We start from the raw sequence: 21,938 nt of genomic DNA, 5'->3' as shown, positions 1-21,938 counted from the left end.
TGTCCGTCCCTGGGTGCCTGCAAAGAGGAGTAGCCCAGCTGCCTCCTTTTCTGCCCTCAGGGTCCCCTCTGTCCATCCTATTTTTGCATCTTTATCATTCTGTGTGTGGTGGGGGTGGGGGCCCCTCTAGAGTTTCAGGCAATCTAGGGAAGCAGCAAGGGCCGTGAAAGACTTATAAGGACCTGGGGGCCTAAAAGAGAAAGCAGAAGTGCCTGCAATCCTTCTGGTCGCATGACTTGTGTTCTAGAAGGAAAAAGAAACTAGGGCTGCATGCACAGAGGCAGCGTGGAGCAGGGTCACTGGGAGAAGGGGCTGGAAGGGGGAAAGGGGCGGGGAAGAATGTGCCGAGTGCAGGAAACGGGCTCTCGGCAGTGGAATCTTGGCGTCAACTTGGCCACTCAAAAGCTTTCTGTTCCTGGCTTCTGAGCTGCCGCTGTGTCAGAACCCCCTCCGCTGGGTCAAGGGTGGGTAGAGGCCTGAGCAGCCCTCGCCCTCATGCACTGGTTTTGACCCTTGCTTCCCAGTTCTGGCTGCTACTTCCTCTTCCTGTGAGATGTGAGTGGGGAGCAGACTGAGAGGACCAAGAGCTGGAGGAGAGAAAACATAGCTGTCCCCCACGTTTGCACACCTATCTCAGGTCCCCCAGACTGCCCGTCGCTGCTGCCTCAGCTCGCTTCCCTCTCAGGGGAGGCGAAAACAACATTTCTTGGGAGGAATTCGCTCTGAGAAAAGCATTTTCCCCTAACAATGACCAGGAAATCCTGTCTTGACTGATATTCTCAAGGTGTGCTGGCCTCTTGGCAGAGTCATTTGAAGGCTTATTCAACCATGCAAACGCCCATGAGACACGGTTCCCAAACTCTGTGGAGGTGTGCTGGCCACACCCCTCCCCTTGGCCAACCCTGACCTTGAGCAGGGAGCCCGGCCAGCTCGCCCAGCCTGCCTGCAGGTGGGAGGTCTCTCTGCTGACTCAGGCCCAGACTGGGTCAGGTGCCTGCCTTCAGTCCCATGAGTAATACCCTGCCTGTCCTCTGCAAAGGGCCTTCCCAGGATTAATGAATTAGTCACCCCCCGGGAGAGCGAGGGAGCAGGTTATGGTCATCCTCATTAAGGCCTTGCCTCATAAGGCCTGCCTCAGGCCAGTGAGCGTCTGGATGTGGGTGCAGGCAGACAGTGGCTCAGGGTGTCCCAGGGAGAGGCCCCTCCAGGGCGCAAGGGAGGCTGGAGCTTCTCACTGGGCAGCTGGGGGCTTCACCCACTGAGGGCCGAGGGGAGGGGACTGGAGAGTCTCAGGTCCACGTGAGAAGATGCAGACAGTTTGACACAGGCTCAGCCACGCAGTTCCACAGTCTGCTCTGCACAATTCAGAAACTGACGCCGATGGGCCTCCCACCATTCTGCCCCTCCAAGCAGGTCGTCCAGATATTTATGAAATGCGCCTCGGAACCCTTTCCTTTCTGTGTCTGCGTGGGGATTTCAAATGACTAAAAGTGATAAAGCACAGGTCATTATAGGACCCTGCAAAGCAAAAGCATGTTGTGAATGCCTAGGAGAGCAGGGGCCCCACGTCCCTCTGGGTCACGGGGCCCCCAAAGAGGTTTGTCTTCTTTCGGGAGCAGGACACAGGTGAGAGAGCTTTAGGAGGTAAGAATGTGTCCTGATGGCAGAGCTAGGACCCAAGCACCTTCTGGAAGCCAGACAGCAGAGCAATCCTTTCGGTCAACCCTGTCTGCAGCTGCTTTTTATAAACTTGGCATAAATACGTGCTTGGAAATGCCCGGGCAGTGTATCTGGAAAATATTTTCTACCATTTGAAAATACACACACACACATATACATGCTTAGAAAGGAAAAAAACACACACACAACAGAAACCGTGCATGTTACAGAATGCCTTCACTTGCGGTTTTTTTCCATTACTTCCTCAGTTCATTTTTCTGCTGCCAATTTTAGAAGGCCATAAGTCATAGTTGTTGTTAAACTTTGTCAGTTAAAATGTAACTCTAAGAACAAGTCATATGATCCATTGGAGCCAAATGGCCTTTTGGAAAGCGTGGTGGTGGGAGGTAGGAGAGCCAGCCCTGGCGTCTCTTCTCTGCTGTGTGTTATGTGTCCTGCCCACGAGAAAACAGAGTCCCCTGTTGCTGGCCTCGGCTCCCAAAGGCCACTGATCCGAGGGAGGGAGGCTTTTCAACTTTTATTCTGTGTGACCCAGGCATGGAACATAATCTTGTGTTTTGAAGTGCTCGTGTGTGCTAAGTCGCTTCAGTCATGTCCAACTCTTTGTGACCCTATTGACTGTAGCCCGCCAGGCTCCTCTGTTCATGGGATTCTCCAGGCAAGAATATTGGAGTGGGTTCCCATGCCCTCCTCCAGGGGATCTTCTGGATCTGGGGATCGAACCTGCGTCTCTTACGTGTCCTGCATTGGCAGGCGGGTTACCACTAGCACCACCTGGGGAGTCCTCAGTCTTACACAATAATGAAATTCTCAATTGTTGAGAGAGACTTGTATATGTAAGTTTTTTTAAAATGTGGACATTTACTTATTTATCTTATTTATGGCTGTGCTGGGTCTTATTAACTGTTGCGGCACGCAGGCGCTTCTGCCTTTATTGTAGCATGTGGGATTTAGTTCCCTGACCAGGGGTCGAACCTGGGCCCTCTGCATCAGGAGTGTGGAGTCTTAACCACTGGACTACCAGGGACGTCCCCTCCTCATGGAGGTTTTACTCTAGTGGGATCGATGGACAGACAGACACGGGCTGACTCACCCCTACAGTGCCTTTTGCACATGAGGCTAGCTACATCCCTGGAGCAGAGGGACAGATGGCTAAGAGCCACCAGGAAAGACGGCTTTATCACAGGCAGAGTGGGATACCCTTGGGTCTGTCATGTACTGTCTAGAGCCTGCCCGCCTTCCCTGTGGAGTGGGCACAATGCCACTGCTCATGGGGTGAAATAACAAATGTGAAAAGCACGTTTGTTGTTGTTGTTAAGTCACTAAGTCTTGTCCGATTCTTTGCGACCCCGTGAACTATAGAACAACTGACTAGTTCAGACCTGGGAAAGGAGGACGGCAAGGCTGTATATCGTCACCCTGCTTATTTAGCTCCCATGCAGAGCACATCATGTGAAATGCTGGGCTGGATGAATCACAAGCTGGAATCGAGATTGCCAGGAGAACTATCAATAACCTCAGGGATGCAGATGACACCGCTCTAACGGTAGAAAGCAAAGAGGAGCCAAAGAGCCTCTTGATGAGGATGAATGAGGAGAGTGAAAAAGCTGACCTGAAAGTCAAATTTAAAAACTAAGATGATATCACTTCACGGCAAATAGAAAGGGAAAAAGGAGAAGCAGTGGCAGGTTTTGTTTTCTTGGGTTCCAAAATCTCTGTGGACGGTGACAGGTGTTGGCAGCTCCCATAACCCTCTCCTGGGTCCCTGATGATCAGGTCCATTTTCTGCCTTCTCCTTTGAATAAACTGATGGAATCATCCAACCTTCCCTGGACAAACAGACCCTTTCCAAAACAGCCGGTCTGAATGACACTTGTCGGGACCTGCTCCCCCAGGTCCTTTCATGGCCCCTTGGTGCTGAGTCCAGCTTCCCCGCCGCTGGCCCTTAACGAACACGGGTGGGGCCGAGCTCCTCTCTGCGCCCCACATGTGCTACGGCCCTGCTCGCTCTCTACCTGGGGCTGCAGCTTCTCAATGCTGTCTACGGAGAAAAGTTTCAAAGACTCAGGAAATGAACTCACTTGTTTTCCCCCTCCCCCTTCTTTTCCAAAACAGTGCCGCCTTCCTGGAAGAAAACAAACAAAACAAGTGTGACTGTTTGAAACATTATTGGAAAACGCCTTCTTCATGCATGCTACGGCTCCTCTGGGGCGGGCGTGTCACCCTGGGCTCCCTTTGCTGCTCAGCCCCTGGTGCATGTAGTGGGGAGGGGCCAGGGCAGCCTTGGAGGAGGAGGAGGAGCTGCTGGAGCCTGGGAAACAGGCCCCTCTAAACGCCCACGTGCACCTCGCACACTCCCATGTGGAGATGCGTGCACCTGTGCGTGCGGACCCCACATCCAGCTGAAGGTAGCCCAGTGGTCTGCCTTCCTCCCAAGCGGGGACTGGCTTCTGCCGGGCGTGGGGCTGACTATTCTGGGTTTCTAGGTGTTGTTATAAATAACATCATGGGCTGAACGGGGGATTGAAGACGAAGCCTTTTCCTTTCGGCCATCTGGGCAGGATGCTTTTCCTTTGATGAGGGAAAAAAAAAACTTAGCTGTGTTTCAACTGGAAAATTGCCTCCCAGTTAAGGTGACAGCAGACACTGAATGATCCTGTCTTTGCAGGAACGAGAGCAGGCTCTGTCCGGGGCGGGGGGCAGGGCAGGGAAGGCCCTTCAGTTGCTCAGGCCCTGACTTGAGGGGACCCGGGGCCGGGAGAGCCCCCTTGAGGTGTTCAGCAGTGTGGCTCTCTTGGGGCAGGTTTTTCCATTATCAGGCCGTGACAGCCGCGCATGGCAGACACCCTCCAGAGATCTCTCTCCTTTCATAACACTGAAGGATTTTTTTTTCTGACTCATCTTCAGAAGATCCCCCTCCCCCTCGTCGTTTGAAAATAAATATAATTAGTAACAGGCAGACATACTGTATATAGCCAGCCCTTCCTATCCGGGAGAGTTATAATTAAATGTACATGCTGTCTGCTGTTCACTGTCTGCTAAATGCTTCGCCACCCGCTTTAGGGAAGCGGCAGCCCCCCGGGTGGATGTTGCAGGGAGAGAGAGCAGGTGGGGCTGAGTTCAGTGCCCCGTGGAGCGTGAAGGCTGGAGTGCTGGCGGAGTGGCAGGTTTGCCCCCTGTCCCTTGCACTGCCCGCCTCTCTGCCTTTCTCCATTGTCCGCCTTGAGAGGCTCCAGGAAATGCCTGGTCAGTTCTGGGGACTGTCCCCTCCTGGGAGGCAGAGAGATGGTTGCCAAGCCTGGTTGTCATGGCAACAAGGTGGCTGCTGCTCCTGCAGCTGGTGAGGGGCACCTGAGCGCGTGCAGGTTGGTGAGATCTGCCCTCCCCAGGCCAGGGGCCAAGACCGTTGCGTTCGTCTAGTCCCAGCTCCTGGCCTGTGAGGTTATCCCCAGGTAACCCTCGACTCTCCTTCCTGACACCAGGGTGGGCTGGGTGCTCGGCAGCCACTGCCCAGGCTCCGGGAGAGGTCATATTCTGCTGAAATCAGTGGGTCAGGTGGCTCTGGGAATGCACACGCACCTCGTGGATATATTCTGGGACCAGAGCACAGCCAGCAGGCTTGGCGACACCGGGCCTGGCGACACAGCAGAGGCGGGTGTCCCTCCTGTCCCTCGGGCAGCTGAGGCGGTCACCGGATGACGAGTTGGCCTGGCCCTCCCTGGCCTGGACTGAGTACAGCAGCGTCATCGAGCCACGGGCACCTTCACCCGAGTTGCTCTCAGAGTGTTTTCCAAGCAAATAGTAGTTTCACAACACCCGTGAGAAGTAGGTGCGGTGACAAAGCATTCTTTGTCCCTGTCTTACAGATGGGGAAATGGCAGGGCTGGCCTGGCCAGCTGGTGAGGCCAAGAAGGGGAGGCGGGTGCCCTCCCCTGCCCTGGGGCTCTGGAGCACGAGGGGCCAGGGTCTGCTGGCTCGTGGTCTCAAGTCCAGCTCCTGGGGGGAAGGGGGAGACCCCTCAGAGACGGAGGCCATGGGTGGAGGCAGTGCAGGGCTTCTCGGGACTGATGAGCTCAGTGGCCAAACCAGGAACTCAGTCACAGCCCTGTGGTCTGAGGTGCTGACCCCAGCAAGTGTCTACCACGCTCTACCAAGCCCAGTCTGCTTAAAGTTACTGGACTCTTGGAAGTGGTGCTTAAGTACTTTTTGAGCAGCTGTGCTGGTAATACTTCCAGGTGCCAGGGCTATGGTGGTGAATGAGGCAGACGGGGCCCCTGTGGCTTGTGGGGCTCGCAGGAGACAGATAGTCACCACATCAAATGAAGAGGAAAATAAAAATGCACGATGTAGTAGAGATGGGCTAGAGGGGAGGCTGGGGGAGGGGGGCCAACTTTAGGTAGGGGAGCAGAGCAGGAGTCTGTAGGAGCTAATCCCAAGTGATGGGGAGAAGCTGGACTGGCCCGAGCATGCCAGAGGGAAGGGGCAGTGGTGCAGAGGCCGCAGGGGAATGAAGGTGGCCTGTTCAAAGGTTAGGGAGAAGGACATTGCAAGAGATGACGTTGGGAGTAAGCAAGCAGTATGTGACCCCGGATTTATGTCTTGGAGAGGCGGTACCGACATACTTTTCTGATGGACTGGATGTGGGGCATGAAGGGGGGGAGAGTTAAGGATGACTTCTGAGTGTTTGCTTGAGTTGGAGAGTAGAGCAGCAGATTGAGATGGGGAGGACTTAGAGCACGTGGAGACGGGAAGTGAAGAGGATGGTCTTGGACATGGGTGTTTGAGATGCTGCCTTCTAGCTGGCTGCAAATGGGGCTTGAGTATCAGCCTTTCTTATGCTCTCCTTCTGAGATCATGGAGAAGAAAGATGGAAAGTTGGGACTACCCTGGTGGCCCAGTGGTTGAGACTCTGAGCTTCCAGTGCAGAGGGCAGGTTCGATCCCTGCTTGGGGAAATAAGATCCTGCATGATGCAAGGCCAAAAAAAAAAAAAAGGTGGTGAGTTCTATCCCAGTTGGGTTTTGAATTCACTGGGGCCTTCCAGGGGAAGCCTCACATCCCATATTTTCCAAAGAGGATTATACTCCTGCTTTCTGGGTTGGGGGAGGTCTCTTCTACTGTAGGGGAAGGAGACCAGCCAAGATGGGCTTGTGCCATATGGTGAACAGCCTTCCGCAGACCCAGCCTGCTTTTCCTTTCCTGTCCAGCTCATCTTGTCCCTTCCCGTTCAGAGCCAAATCCTCGGTCATTTGTCCTTGGGCATCGCAGTTAGACTGATCTCATCGTCTGTGGGTGAGGAAGAACTGGAGCCTTGTCTCTCTTTTGGCTGATTTAAATGGAATGGTGAAGGTTTAGCCATTTCTTCTGAGAAGAGGCATTTGAAGAGCTGTGAGCAGCAGCGTCATTGGCCAGAGAGGGATCTGCTGAGTAGCAGGGCTGGGATCCTCTGTGCCTCTTCAAAGCATGTACCTTAGAAGAACCTGTTCATTCTCTTGTAGCATAAATTGGAAACTATAAAAAGACTTGATATTGGGCTCACCTACTATATGTCACTGCAAGGCCAGCTTATAGCCTGTAGTGCCATGGAAACTCCAATTCTGGGTCTCCAGGGAATTATTTTAGAGCAAAGGACTTATTGTGATATTTACATATATGGGACTCTCCTGACATCTTATCATAGAGCTTTACAATGTGGCATGGAGTGTATATTTTGGATTTTACCCTGGAAGTTTACTTGCTGGTGTACTAAAAACATTGAAGTGGATTTGGGGATATCAGTTCTCATACCCCCAACAACTCCTTGGGTAAAAAGTCAGAAGTTCGTCTATTAGAATCAGTTTTTCAGCCAGACAGAATGACTATCATTGGTGTTGTGCTCTCCAACTCACAAAATGCTTTCACAGCCATTTCCTCATCCAATTCTCCCCACAATTCGTATGTGGATATAGAGGCAGCAGCTCAGAGAGGCTGAGTCATTTGTCTAAAGTCACACAGCAGAAGGACAGCTGGGAATGAGCCCCAGTCCTCTGGCCTCTACCTGCCCGAGGCCCTGGTGTTGCATCTTTGGTGGAAAAGGGCCAGGGTGGTTCTGGCACCTGGACCGACCGTGTGACAGTGAGTTTGGTAAGCCCAGCCTGGGAGGTGTTTGAAATTCCCTGAGCTGGCACCTGGGAACTAGTTCTTCTTTCCAGAAGACTGTGTTGCAATGTGACCAAGAAGGTTGAGACTGAAAGGCATTACTTCATCCATGTGAGTGAAGGTCACTCATCACCCCAGGAAGTGCATGGAGCTGCGACGTTTAGGAGGGAGGTGAGCTGCTTCTGAGTGAAGCCTCGGTGTGGCCTGGCACCCTTTCACATTGTGGGGAGAAGGGGAGCTTCTGGAAGGGAGCTAGGCAGGTAGCTTGGCCCAGGACCCCAGAGTCCCCCAGGACCCTGGCCATACCCGAACCAGCCCCTCTTCTGAGAATGCTAGGTGGAGGTTGCACCCACAAACAGGAGGGACGCTGGTTCACAGGAGCTGGCTGAGACTTTTTGCATCCTGTGATGGGCACGACTGGAGGGTCATCTGGGGAAATCTGAGTGACTGAGAGCTACCTGAGTGTCCTTGCATGGATGGCCTCTCTTCCAGGTTGAGCAGGCCACGCTTGCTTTCTTGTCTGAGGAGTCCAGAGTGTCCCACCTGCACTGGTGTTCATGGAAGTCCTGTCCCTCAGAGCTGGGTGGGGGGACAGAGTCCTGGACACATTTGTACACGTTCCTGCCGTGAGCGCCTATATATATTTTGGCCACGGGATCTTACTTCCCTGGCCAGGAATCGAATTCATGACTCCTGCAGTGGAAGCTTGGGGTCTAACCACTGGACTAGCAAGGGAAGTCCCGGGCACCTGTAACTGATGAACTAGGGTAGTGCCAGGGCCTTCTGCCTCACACTTGTGACCTGGCTCTCTGTCACGGCTCCCTTTTGGCCTCTCCTGATGAGGGCCCAGGGCTGAAATGTCCTTGAAAGTCACCACTCAGGCCTCAGGTTGGTGTCCCTTCTTCAGAGAGGCTTTCCTGACGTTAACACCCGTGCCGCCAACAACCTTGGTGCTTCCCATGACACATGTCTCCACCAGAAACTGGTTTCTCTATTTGTTTGCTCCTCACATCTCTTCTCACCCAAACGTAAACTCCATCAGATATCGCATTGTACCTGGTCCGCCTCCTGTCACACCCTCAGCACCTGGCAGAGCCTGGTGCTGGCACACGCAATATCAATACCCCGAATGAGTGAATGCAACCGAGTAGCTGACACGGAGGTGGGCTGGAGGGTGGGTTCATCTGAGCCGATGCCCCACGAGCACCCTTGAGGATGCTCTGGGCTCCAGCAGCAGGCAAACTTTGTTCTCCTGGACCCCTGCGATGCTCTCTGGGGCTGAGCTGGAGGAGCGTCCTAAGAGCATGGTTACTCCCTGATGGATGAGTGGGTTGTACGGAGGAGTAAACCCAAGGACTGGCCAGAGGTCAGGGGTCATTCCGCCTCAGAAACTGCACATGTCAATGGCATCAAGGCTCCCAGGAATGTGGTTTTGGTTGATGCAAACTTGCTGCAATAGACCACACCTGCTTCTCAGCCCAGGGACGTGGGAAAGAGAAAGACACGGCTTGTTTTGGTGGTGGCGGAGGAACCGGTAATAGTAGAAGCATGCCCTTCGTCTGACTCAGAGTGGGTGCCCTGCCATCGCCTAAGGACCTCAGGGAGGTCGGCCCAGGGCTTCTTGCCCTGCCTCGTCAGCGCTCGGCAAGCCACGTGTTCCAACAAGTACTGGCGTAGGGGATGGAACAGCCTGCCTTTTGTCCAAATTTTTCCTTTGAACTTAAGATGTACAAAACACCTTTTGAAGAGGAACATAATGGGATTGGGACGGGAAGACTGCCTCATCTGGACACACACGTCCTCAGCTCTGCCCAGAGGGCTTCTGTCGTCTGCTCCTCTGGCACCTGCATCACATCGAGTCTTTGCGCTCCCAGGCTGGTCAGCGTCCACGGTCTCCTTCCCGGGAGGCCATCACATTCCCCGAATCTTCTTCCTCTCCTCTCCCCGCCCCCAGTTATTCTGCTAAGAGGATGTGGCAATTGAAGAGTGAGCTTCTGGAGCCGGAAGCCTGCCTGCAGACCCTGTGTTTATCCCCAGAACTCTTGAGGCAGAGAAAGCAGGACAGGTGAGAACAGCTAGAGAGTGACTCGCGGGAAGGTCTAGGTTTCGCTCCAGGGGATTCTCCTGGTGCCGGGGATCACGCTCAGCCCTCTCCCCTCCAGTCTTCTCTCTTGCCCAAGAGCTGCTGGTGGGAGGTATGAACTCCTCTTCTCAGGCAGTGGAGGGCCTGCCTTGCTCCTCTGGACCGCAGCCTTTATCCCTCACAGCGCCCCTGTGTGGCAGATGCTGTAATTGCCTTGCAATTCATCCTGGAGTGTGACCCCAGGGAGCTGGGAGCTGAGACTGAACGGAGCCTGCACCATGCTGTGCAGAGAGGGGCATTTGACAGATGGGGCCAAAATGTGGACCCGACACCCACCCACTCACACACCTTATACCTTCTGTAGGAATCCTGTTCTCAGCAAGTGGTGGTTTAAAAGCCATGGTGATCCGCTTTGGATTCAAGCTACATCCCGAGGCTTTTGTAAGTCTCCCCTTGGTCAAATGAGCAGTTTGATGCCTTAGTTTTCTTTAAAATGCTGGAAATGTTTATTTCTTCTTGCTTCTTGTTCTTTCAAGCTTGAAATTTCTCTGCACATCAAAGTCTTCAAAATGCCCTCAAACTTGTCTCCAAAGGCATTCTCACTTGGCTCTGGGTGATGGCAGATGTTCTTCCTTTGGGAGGTGGAAGCTTGTGTTCTGTTCTCCAGTTTGGTGATGTTTAGAAGACCAGATACCGAGACAGACAGCCTTTTTCTCAGAAGAGCAGAAATCTGTGTTATGTTTTCATAGATTTTGATGATTCTAAGTCGGGGTAGCTGAAGTCTACATGGCGTTTGATGTGCAGTGGTCTTATCTGCTGCAATCTATGTTTCTTATGGTTTTACAGCATCTTAGTACAATACATCAGTGTGGCCATATCCAACAGGATTTTTTTCCACCATCACATTTGGTATATCATGAATGTATGTGCATATCCTATGGACAGCTCTGACCATATTTCACTCAGAATTCGTTTATCTTTCTAAAGATTTTCTTACCTAGTCATTAAAAGATGCAATCTAATTACCTAGGTAACTTTTTCATTAAGCCCGTTAAAAAATGTATTTATTTATTTGGCTGCGCCGGGTCTTAGTTATGGCACATGGCACCTTCGATCTTCGTTACAGCAGGCAGAATCTTTAGTTGTGGCATGCGGGATCTAGTTCCCTGATCAGGGATCGAACCCAGGCCCCCTGCATTGGGAGCTGAAAGTCTTAGCCACTGGACCACCAGCGAAGTGCCAAGCCTGTTTGTGTGTTTGTTTAAATAGAGGAGAACAACAGCAACAGCATTACAGTTCTTGATTTCTTGTCCCTCTTTGCCCCAACTTACCAGACGATATCTGTCCTCACACATCTGTCTGCCTCTTGCTCTCTCCAGGAACTGGAAATAAACCACCCTTTCCTATTCCTGGCCACCCATCTGCATGTCTGCCTGCATCCTGGCCCCACAGCCCACCCCTCACTCCCTGCAGCTCTCTCGCATCCTAGGGAAGTCAATTCTGTTACCCTGCAGAGTTCTGATTTTCCTGCTCTTTATCCTTAGCTTCATTCATTCAGGACTTCACTTCCTCATGACTCCTTACGAACCCACCGAAAACTCGCCTGCTGAGGCCATTCATCTGCACTCTTCCACACTCGCATGTCCAGGTGCACAGGGGCACGTTGAGGGAGAGGTCCCACAGATGTCTCAAGCTCAAGACGGCCAGGAATGAAGGTGCCATCCTCCTCTCCAAGTCTGCTTAGCTCCTGGTATTTCCCATGGCAGCTGGGGATGCAGACTCATCCAGGAGCATCTGGGTGTCATCCTCACTCGGCCTCACCTCCCCTGTTCTAGTCTATGGGTTGAGTTGACTTTCTGACTCCTGTCTCCTGGACAGTGTGCCCTTCAGCACTTGGCACCCCACTGGGCCCACATCCCTCTTGCCTGGACTATGACAATAGCTGATCTATTAATCTCTTTGCTTCTTGAAACTCTCTCCAAACTGAGTAGAGTAGCCATTGACAGTGGGAATATGGCCATGCACTCCTGGTCTTTTTTCCCATATGTTTTACCACAGGATGTGGAACAGAGTTCCCTGTGCTGTATCATAGGACCTGTTTGTTTATCCATCCTACATATAATAGATTGTATCTACTAATCCTAAACCTTCAGTCCAACCTTCCCCCACCTCCCTTCCCACTTGGTCTCTTCTCTGTTGGTGAGTCTGTTTCTGTTTCATAGATAAATCCATTTATTTCATATTTTAGATTCCACATGTAAGTGATATCATATGGTCTTGGTCTTTCTTTTTAAAAACTTCATTATGTATTTATTTATTTGGCTGGGCTGGGTCTGAGTTGTGACATGCAGGATTGTCGCATGCCAGATCTAGTTTCCTGACCAGGGGTTGAACCCAGGACCCTTGCGTTGCAAGTGTGGAATCTTACCTGTTGGACCACCAGGGAAGTTCCTGTCTTTCTCTTTCTGACTTATGTTACTTAATATGATAATCTCTAGGTTCGTCCATGTTGCCGCAAATGGCATAGCTTCATTCTTTTTTATGGCTAATATTCCATTGTATGTATGTATGTGTGTGCTTCCATGACTGCTGACTAGCTGTGGGGCACACACAAGCTCTTAGCCCGGCATGCAAACCTGGACCCTGTTTATATTTTTGGCCTCATTTCCTGCTACTCTGTGCTCTAGAAGTTCTGAGCAACTCGTAATCACCAGCATCTGCATGCTGGTCATGCCCACTGGGGCTTCCCAAGTGGCTCAATGGTAAAGAAGCCACCAGCCAATGCAGGAGATGTGGGTTTGATCCCTGGGTCAGGAAGACCCCCATAGAAGGAAATAGCAACCCACTCCAGAATTCTTGCCTGGAAAATCCCATGGACAGAGGAGCCTGGCAGGCTATAGTCCATAGGCTCGCAAAAGAGCTGGACACGACTGAGCGACTAAACAACAGCCACATGCCCGTGGCTTTACTAAGTATGAGTCTCTTTGCCAGGGATAACTCCTAATTTCTCAGTTTCCTGGCAAACTCCTATTCATCCCGCAAGATCCTCACTCAGGATCACCACCGCTTCCCCCTACCTAAGGCAGGACCGCCGAGAGGGGCCCGCTCTCCTCCTCCCGAGCTCTGTTGTCATTGTCTGCCTTCCTGCTGCCATCTCGTCTGTGGGGCTGTAACTGTTCTGAGAGCAGGACCTGTTTTGCTACAACCCAGTTTCTAGCGCAACACACAGCATGTTAAATGCTCAGTAAACATATTGAGCTGAGACTGCAAATATTCCTGTTGTTCAGTTGCTCAGTCGTGTCTCTTTGTGACCCCACGGACTATAGCCCGCCAGGCTTCCCTGTCCTCCACGATCTCCCAGAATTTGTTCAAACTCATGTCCATTGAGTCAGTGATGCCATCCAACCATCTCACCCTATGCCTCCTTCTTCTACTGCCTTTAATCTCTCCCAGCATCAGGGTTTTTTTTCCCAATGAGTCAGCTCTTCACATTAGGTGGCCAAAGTATTGGAACTTCACCTTCAGCATCAGTCCTTCCAATGACTATTCAGGATTGATTTCCTTTAGGATGGACTGGCTTGGTCTCCTTGCTGTCCAAGGGAATCTTGGACAAGAGTCTTCTCCAGAACCACAGTTTGAAGGCCTCAATTCTTTGGTGCTCAGCCTTTTTGATTGTCCCTCCCTCACATCTGTGCATGACTACCATAGCTTTGACTATATGGACCTTTGTCACAAAGCAACGCAGACCTTTGTTGGCAAATATTCTAGGAAAGTACAAAGAAAAGTCCTGGGTCCTGGTCCTTAGGCCTCTTCACGGCTAATACAGCTCAAAGAGAAACACCTGGCAGGGCCCAAGAGACATCACAGAACTCGTCTCCCCCGTCTGGGGTGGCCGACTGCTCTCACATTGCCTTTTTTGGTCAGAAGACTTGAGCCTGATTTGGCTTTGTCATTTACTGATGCTGAAACTCTCTGAGCTTCAGTGTGCTAAAGGAGACAAGGATTTGCTAGGATAATGCAGCCCAGAGCCTGCTGTGAACCTGGGGGCTGCTACAGAGCTCTCTTCCTGCCACCAGGAATCTGGGCTTGCATCTCACCTACAAGCACAAGGGGCACGTGTGCCCCCAGCCTGTGCCCAACGCTGTTTATAAAGGTCGATGCGCTGGCAGGGATGTGGCTTCAGCTGACAACGGTCTGGTACATTAGCAGCTGTGTTCCTTTATGGGGTGACGGCTGGGGAAGGTATTATAACAGTGCTGTTTGGGGTCACCTAAGGTTGGACAATGTGATGGAGCCACAGAGTTGAGGCTGTGGAGTGGCTCTGTTTTGACTCAGCACGTTTATTAGCAGCTCCTGGGTGGGAATGGCTGGTGGGGATTTGGTGGGTGTGGGTGGGAATGGGGGATGGGACATGGGCGTGAGTGGGAGGGGAGGTGGGGATTGAGAGGGGGCCGGCAGGTGCAGGCAGCATCACATGAGGGGAACCCAGTGATGGTCACGGCCATCAGCCGTGGGCACAAGCCCCCACTGAGCTGCTCCCCGGCACCCTGGGTGCGGCGGCTCACACAGCCCCCTGGGCAGCATTTGACACACACGCCCATCAGTGAGGGGACTTGAGCCCCGCACTGCGGTTGGCCTTCATTATACCGGTCCTGAGTGACACCTTCATAGACTAGACCTTGGCGCCAGTGTAACCCCTGGCATCAGCTAACCAGGTGGGGCGTTGCTGACACTTTCCGAGTCCTCCTTTTTGGCCCTAGGAAGATCCCTAGATTCTAATCATACAAGATGCCACATGTTTTGTGCCGGATTCCTCAGCGGATAGATATCTGCCTCTCCCTGCACCGCTCAGGTGGCCACAGGCAGCGGCCCCCTCCTGCTGACTGTCTTACCTAGTGGGGTTTCCCTGGTGGCCACAGCCGCCTCCCATGACTGGCTCTCTCTTAACGAGCTAGACTTTGTCTTTCTGCCCTTTCCTACTCACCCTCACCCACTCACTTCTGCCCCAGTGCTACCGTGTGCATGTGTGAGTCACTCAGTCGTGCCCAACTCTTTGCGACCCGACCCCATGGACTGTAGTCCACCAGGCTCCTCTGTCCGTGGGATTTCCTAGGCAAGAATACTGGAGCAGGTTGCCATTTCCTCCTCCAGGGGATCTTCCCGACCCAGGAATGGAACCCGAGTCTCCTGCATTGGCAGGTGGAGTCTTTACCCTAAGCCACCTGGGAAGCACCCTGCCCCAGTGCTACTGAGCATCCTCTAAGCCAGCTGCCTCACTCAGCCCAGGTATAGAAACAGGACAGGCTCAGTTCCGCTCTCCAGAGCTTGTGAGTACCAACGACAGAGAGTGAACTAAGTGATCCGAGATCAGATCCTGGACCCTCAGCAGGGTTATCCGCACAGAGTTGCTCAGCACCTTTTGGGGAGAAAACACAGTTGCATCTATAAATACAAAATAAATGCTTCTTATGTGTGAACATGTGTGATCAGTCTGTCTGACTCTTTGTGATCCCGTGGACTGTCGCCCATCAGGCTCCTCTGCCTATGGAGTTTTCCAGGCAAGAGCACTGGAGTCAGTTGTCATTCCCTTCTCCAGGGGGTCTTCCTGACCCATGGGTCAAACCCATGTCTCCTGCACTGGCAGGCGGATTCTTTACTACTGACCCACCTGGGAGTAAGAACTATATATGAACATAGTTAGCACCATCAGGAATCTTCCAGGACAGGTGCTCTCTAGATATGGAACTCTTGGTGCCCTTATTATAATCAAATCACTCAGTGACAATCCACATGTATGAAGGGCTTCCCATGTGGCACTGCTCGTAAAGAACCCCTCTGCTAATGTAGGAGACTAAGAGACATGGGTTCAATCCCTGTGTTGGGAAGATCCCCTGGAGGAGGGCATGGCAATCCATTCCAGTTTTCTTGCCTGGAGAATCCCACAGACAGAGAAACCTGGTGGGCTACAGTCCATAGCATTGCGAAGAGTTGGATGTGACTGAAGTGACTCAGCACGCACGTACACACACATGTGAATGCAGACATAATTAGCTTTGAGGGGGTTAAAACACAGCTCAGAGAAAGATTTTTGGAGATGGGCCATGTCTGCAAGCAGAACTTTCTTTCAAAACCCTCTTGGGCAGCGGCCTGACACAGGAATCCAGGGATAAAGGTGAAGCTCAGAATGGGAACCTGCACCAGGTGCGTCTCTCACAATGCGCCTCACCTGGGTAAACACATATTTGCATATCAATGTATGGATTACGATGCGTTCTTTTCTCAGAACTAGTCACTGCTGTGTTGCACACAGAGGCAAACAGGCAGTGATCTTTCAAAATTCCTTGCAATATGAGTAGAGGACTCAGGGCTTCAGAGCCCCAGAGGCCTGAGCCATTTAGTGATTTCCTTACACTCTCCCTGAGTGCAAGTGATGCTGCTTGGTAACTGGTCCTGCCTTCAGAAGTGGGCCTGGCCTGCACTGTGCTGTGCTGTCCCTTGGTGTCCGACTCTTTGCGACCCTATGGACCCACCAGGCTTCTCTGTCCATGGGAGTCTCCAGGCAAGAATATGGGAGTGGGTTGCCATGCCCTTCTTTAGGGAATCTTCACCCAAGGATCGAACCCTTATGTCTCCTGCATTGGCAGGAGGGTTCTTCACCACTAGCGCCACCTGGGAGGCCCTGACCTGCACTGGCCAGCCAAAAATTGAATTTTCACTGGAAGCCAGTCATTATAGGAAGCCTGGAACCTGCAGAGGAAGAAAGGTGGCTTTGATGGTTATTGGTGAGTTCACTAGGTACAGATGGAAGTTTTCAAAGAGACCGAATGAAGTACCAGGTCCTGAGCTTGGGTCCTCTTGTTTCTGCTGCCACGAGGAACAGCTGGGAAGGCTCCGGAGTATCAGCTGCGTCAAGTCCAGGTGAACGGTAACTGGATCACCGCAGGGTCCTGAGGCGGCCAGGGCACCGCATGTGATCCATCAAGGGAAGCGGTGTCCTGGGGGCAAGGCCGAGTCCCTCCCACCTGTTAGCTGTGGGACTCATAGGTTAACCTGAGCCTGTTCCCACAGGACTGACATTGACTGGTTCCAGTCGATGGAAGCTGATGCAAATCAGTGCCATTTCCTCTGCAGCAATAATTAACCTGCCTCAACCTTGTAGGAGCAGGTAGTTTTGGGAGAATGGTGGGGAGATGCTGGAGGCAGATTAGCATTTTTCAGCTCTCGTGGTGATTTGTGCTGAATTTCAGTGTGCGTGCACGCGGTTCCAACTCATTACCATAAAAGAACCTCATAAATTCAATTGCTAGGCAGGGAAAATTGACTGTTTAGATAGAGGGCCTGGGATGCTAGTCTGCTCTGAGGGACTGTGGGAGGCCTGGTCCCCACCTGAGTGTCCTCAATTTCCTGATCTGACCTCTAGAATTCGTCCAGCCCAGGGACCTACGATCCTATTCATTGTAACGAATGAGAGGCCTGCCTGGGGCCCGAGGAAGCATCTAGCCTGCCTGCCTGAGCAGTTGCCAACAGACGACACGTGATCTTCATTTCCAGTCACTTGGAAGACAGCACTGCCTCCTTGGGCCCTCTGCACATGAGCAGCTGCCCTGTGATTACAGGTGGTGGGCTTATTTTGGGAGGATCAGGTGGCCCAGTGTGGAGAAGGAAATGGCAACCCACTCCAGTGTTCTTGCCTGAAGAATCCCAGGACGGTGGAGCCTGGTGGGCTGCCATTTGTGGGGTTGCACAGAGTCGGACACGACTGAAGTGACTTAGCAGCAGCAGCAGCCACAGGTGGCCCAGTGAACTGATTACTTGCAGGGCGTGGGGCTCTCTGTTTTGGTCATTTTGATCCCAGCACAAGGCACTCATTTTGATCCTTAGCACAAGGTACTCAAGATCCGAGAACCATTCGTGGAAAGAGGGAAGAAAGACCAGAGGGAAGAACATTTCCCCGGAAATCCTTCCTTATGTTGGAACCAAATCCTACCGCCGTCAGCTCAAGTCACGTTCTCTGTAGCTTACTCTTTTTCCCATCAAGCATTTAGACACATCTTTAATTGGTTCTTAACACTTCTCAAGAATACCAATGAGAGACATCAAGTCTGTTATCCGCATTCCATTGATCAGGCGGGCACAGAGCAGAGGCAGCTGCTCTGTCATCCCCCGTGGCAGTGGGTTCTGGATGGAAGCTCGGTTTACCCATGTGCCCTTCCCCTTCTTGGAGGCTGTGCTTGGAAGGGCTCAGTTAGGCCCATCCTGAGGGCCCGCTCTCCCTGGTCAGGCTTCTAGAAATCTAGCACTGACTCTGGTTTCCAGAATGGTGAGCGTGCGTTTCCTTTTGGAGTCCTCTGGCTGTGAGTGTGACGAGCATACACCAAGGTGCCTAAAGACACAAAACCAGATGCCATGTGTCATTATTATCTTTTAGTTACTTTGAGGTTGAGTTTCATAGGAAAAGAGTGTTGTTTCATTTGCATTTAAACCTATGTTTAACCTTGGGACGAAAGGCTGGCTTTCCTTTACAGGAATTTCAAGTGGTAGAGGTCAGCTGGTCCTATGGGCTGCACGTGTGTGTCTCCCGAAATTCATATATTGAAACTTAACCTCCAGTGAGATGGTATTAGTGGCAGGGACGTTTGGGAGGTAATCAGGTCAAGAGGGTAGAGCCCTGTTAAACGAGAGACCCTGGAAGCTCCCTCAGCCCTCCTGCCCTGTGAGGACCCCTTGAGAAGGTGTCTGTGAGCCAGGAAGCAGGCCTTCATCAGACGCTGATCCTGCTGGTGCCTTGATCTTGGACTTCCACCCTCTTCTGCTGTGAGCAATTAATGTTGGTTGTTAATAAACCACATAGTTTATGGTAATTTTGTTATAGTAGCCTGAGTGGAGTAAGATACAGCCCTTGGAAACTGATGCAGTGTTTCTAAGAGATGTAGATTTAAACAAATGCTCACAGAGGCCATTAATGTGTGTGTGTGCGCACGTGTGTGGCGGTGGCATCTCTGTGTGTCAACGGAAGACATACTTTGTCATCCTCTATGTAGTCTGGGAAAGGAATTTGATAACATACAGAGGAACTTCAAGGGCATTCCCTGGTGGTCCAGTGGTTAGGATTCTGGGCTTCCACAGCAGGGGGCACAGTTGGATCCCTGGTCAGGGAAATAAGACCCGGCATGCTGAGAGGCATGGCCAAAAAAATAAACACATCAATATTTTAAAAAGAGAGAAAAAAAGAACTTCATCATCTTGTTTCTGTTTTTTGCCTCAGAATGCTTGAAGACCTTCCCAGCTGTTCCGTGTTTGGGTTTGGCTCTCAGGCCTGAACACAGAGGGTGCAGAGGGTGGCTGGAACCAGTCCTGGGTTTCTCTGAGCACCTCAAAGAACATTCTGAGTACATAAGAAGCCATCTGTATACTACCTGCAGTAGTAGCTGTGCTGCTGAAGAACAGTAGCATGAATTAAGAAGGAAAATTCTGAGCTTAAAGTTAACCCCACTCTCTACCAGCATATACAGTTAACTAATATTTGACAGGAAAGCCAAGAACACCCAGTGAAGAAAGGATGGTCTCTTCAACAATGATGTTGAGAATAGCGGATAAACACACATAGAAAAATGAAACTGGACCTCTATCTTATACCATTTACAAAAATTAACTCAAAATGGATCAAAAAGACTTAAATGTCAGACTCAATACTCCTAGAACAAGACAGAAAAGCTCCTCGAACTTGGCATTAGCAAAGATTTTTTGGATGTGATACCAAAAGCACAAAAAACAAAAGCAAAAGTCAACAGATGGGACCACATCAGACTTAAAAGCCTCTGCCCAGCAACAGAAAAAAAATCAACAAAATGAAAAGGCAACGTATAGGACAGGAGAAATATTTGCAAACCATGTATCTGATAAGAGGTTAATATCCAAGATAACAAAACCCTCAAACAATCTGATTTAAAAAAAATAGGCAGAGGAGATAAATAGACATTTTTTTCCCAAAGAAAATCTAAATGGCCAATGGGTACCTGAAAAGATGCTCAGCATCACTAATCCTCAGGGAAATGCAAATCAAAGCCAAAATGAGGTGTTAGAATGGCTTTCATTAAGAAGACGAGACAAGTGTTGGTGAGGAGATGTAAAAAAGGGAACCCCTGTATACTGTTGGTAAAATGTAAATTGCTATAGCCACAACTGAAAACAGTATGGAAGTTCCTCAAAAAATCAAAAATAGAACTGCCATATGACCCAGCAAATTCATTTCTCGGTATATGACCAAGGGAAATGAAATAAAAACAGGATAGTGAAGAGTGACATACACTCCCATGGGTATTGCAGCATTATTCACAAAAGCTAAGATATGGAAACAACTGAAGCATTCGCTGACAGCTGAATGCATAAGATGTGGTGTATATATACAGTGGAATATTATTCAGCCATGAGAAAGAAGGACATCCTGCCATTTGGAACAACATGGATGGACCTTGAGGACATTAGGCTAAATGAGTCAGACAGAGAGAGACAAATACCATGCATCACTTATATGTGGAACCTATTATTAAAAAGCCAAACTTGCGCAAAGAGTGAGTAAAACAGTGGTTTCCACGGGTTAGGGTATGGGGGGACTATGAGCGTTATTTAAGGATATGAGCTTGCAACTAGTAGATAAATGAGCTTTGGAGGTCTAATACACAGTATAGTGAATATATATAGCAATATTGTATTCATCAAATTTGCTAAGAGACTATATCTTATTTATTCCCACCACAAAAAGCAATGATAACGGCTCCCCTGGGTTCTGTGCTTCCAATACAGGGGGCGCAAGAGTGTCCGAGTGTGGGGCTCAGTAGTTATGGCATGCGGGTTTAGTTGTTCTGGGGCAGGTGGGATCTTATTTCCCTGACCAGGGATCAAACCTGTGCCACCTGTGTTGCAGGCAGACTCTTAACTGCTGGACCACCAAGGAAGTCCCAGCTTTGCTCTTTAGCTTTGCTGGCTCTCCAAAGCTCTTTCTGAAATCAGCCTCAGCGTTTATAGCGGAAGTTTCAAGCCAGCAACTTGGGCAGAATCTAACCGTCCGTGTTTTGTTTGGCTGGCATGATGTTAATAAAAACAATTTAGTTAATTAAAAAAAATCAGGAGCTCTCACATAGAAATCTAAAATTCCAACTTTTTTTTTTTTCCTCACTTAAAACAAATTATTTTGGCTGTGCTGGGTCTTCGTTGCGTTGTGGCCAACAGGGGCTACTCTCTAGCTGCGGCTTGAGGGCTTCTCTTGTTGCAGAGTATGTCTAGAGCCAGTGGGCTTCAGGGGTTGTGGCGCGTGGGCTCAGTAATTGTGCCCCACTTGCTTAGTTGCTATGTGGCACATGTGATCTTAGTTCCCCCACCAGGGATTGAACCTGTATCCCCAGCACTGGGGCTGGACCACTGGACCACTAGGGAAGTCCCTAAATTTCCAACATTCTTAAAAAGTCTTAGGGAGGACATACACTCACCAGTTTGTCCTGTCCTCCTGATTCCTGGTATTTACATCCATCCCACTTATTCACTCCTACCTACCCAGCCCCTGCAGACATTGAGTTTTTGTCCTTTGATCTATGCATACCATGTGCCAGCAAGTTTCCTTCTTCTTGCAAAGAAAGCAAAAGTACCAAGAGTATTACTGAATGCACTGGCTCCACCCATTTCTCCATTTTCCTGCATCTCCCTCCCTGAACCCTTATTCCATGGACTGATGCTCGTGCAGTGGTTGCCAATCATGTCCTCTCCCCATGGCTCACGGTGTCTCTTCCCCCAGAAATGAATGCCAACCTGACTTCTGAAGGCCAACTCATGGTCATGGTTTCCTTCAGGATGGTGCCAGGAAGCCTTCCTCCACTCCTAAAGCCCTCTGAAGCACACTCAGAATCACATTGCCATTTGGCTAAGCTTTTTCTCTTCCATTTTGGTTTATCACAGAATATTGAATATAGTTTCCGGTGCTATACAGTAGGATCTTGTTGTTTATCCATCCTGTATGTAATCGTTTGCATCTGCTAACCCCAAAC

General features: G+C 50.7%; 1 non-coding gene across 1 annotated transcript; it reads right to left on the bottom strand.

The window, feature by feature from the left end:
- Nucleotides 1–2,634: 2,634 nt before the first annotated feature.
- On the bottom strand, nt 2,635–2,707 carry TRNAR-CCU (transfer RNA arginine (anticodon CCU)). The gene has a single exon. It is a non-coding gene; the product is annotated as a tRNA-Arg (tRNA).
- Between the last annotated feature and the right edge of the window lie 19,231 nt (nt 2,708–21,938).

Source organism: Ovis aries, chromosome 25 (assembly GCF_016772045.2).
Source record: "Ovis aries strain OAR_USU_Benz2616 breed Rambouillet chromosome 25, ARS-UI_Ramb_v3.0, whole genome shotgun sequence".
NCBI classification, from domain to species: Eukaryota; Metazoa; Chordata; class Mammalia; order Artiodactyla; family Bovidae; genus Ovis; species Ovis aries.
The sequence above is the reverse complement of the archived record's forward strand: the minus strand, read 5'-3'. Positions and strand labels throughout refer to the sequence as shown.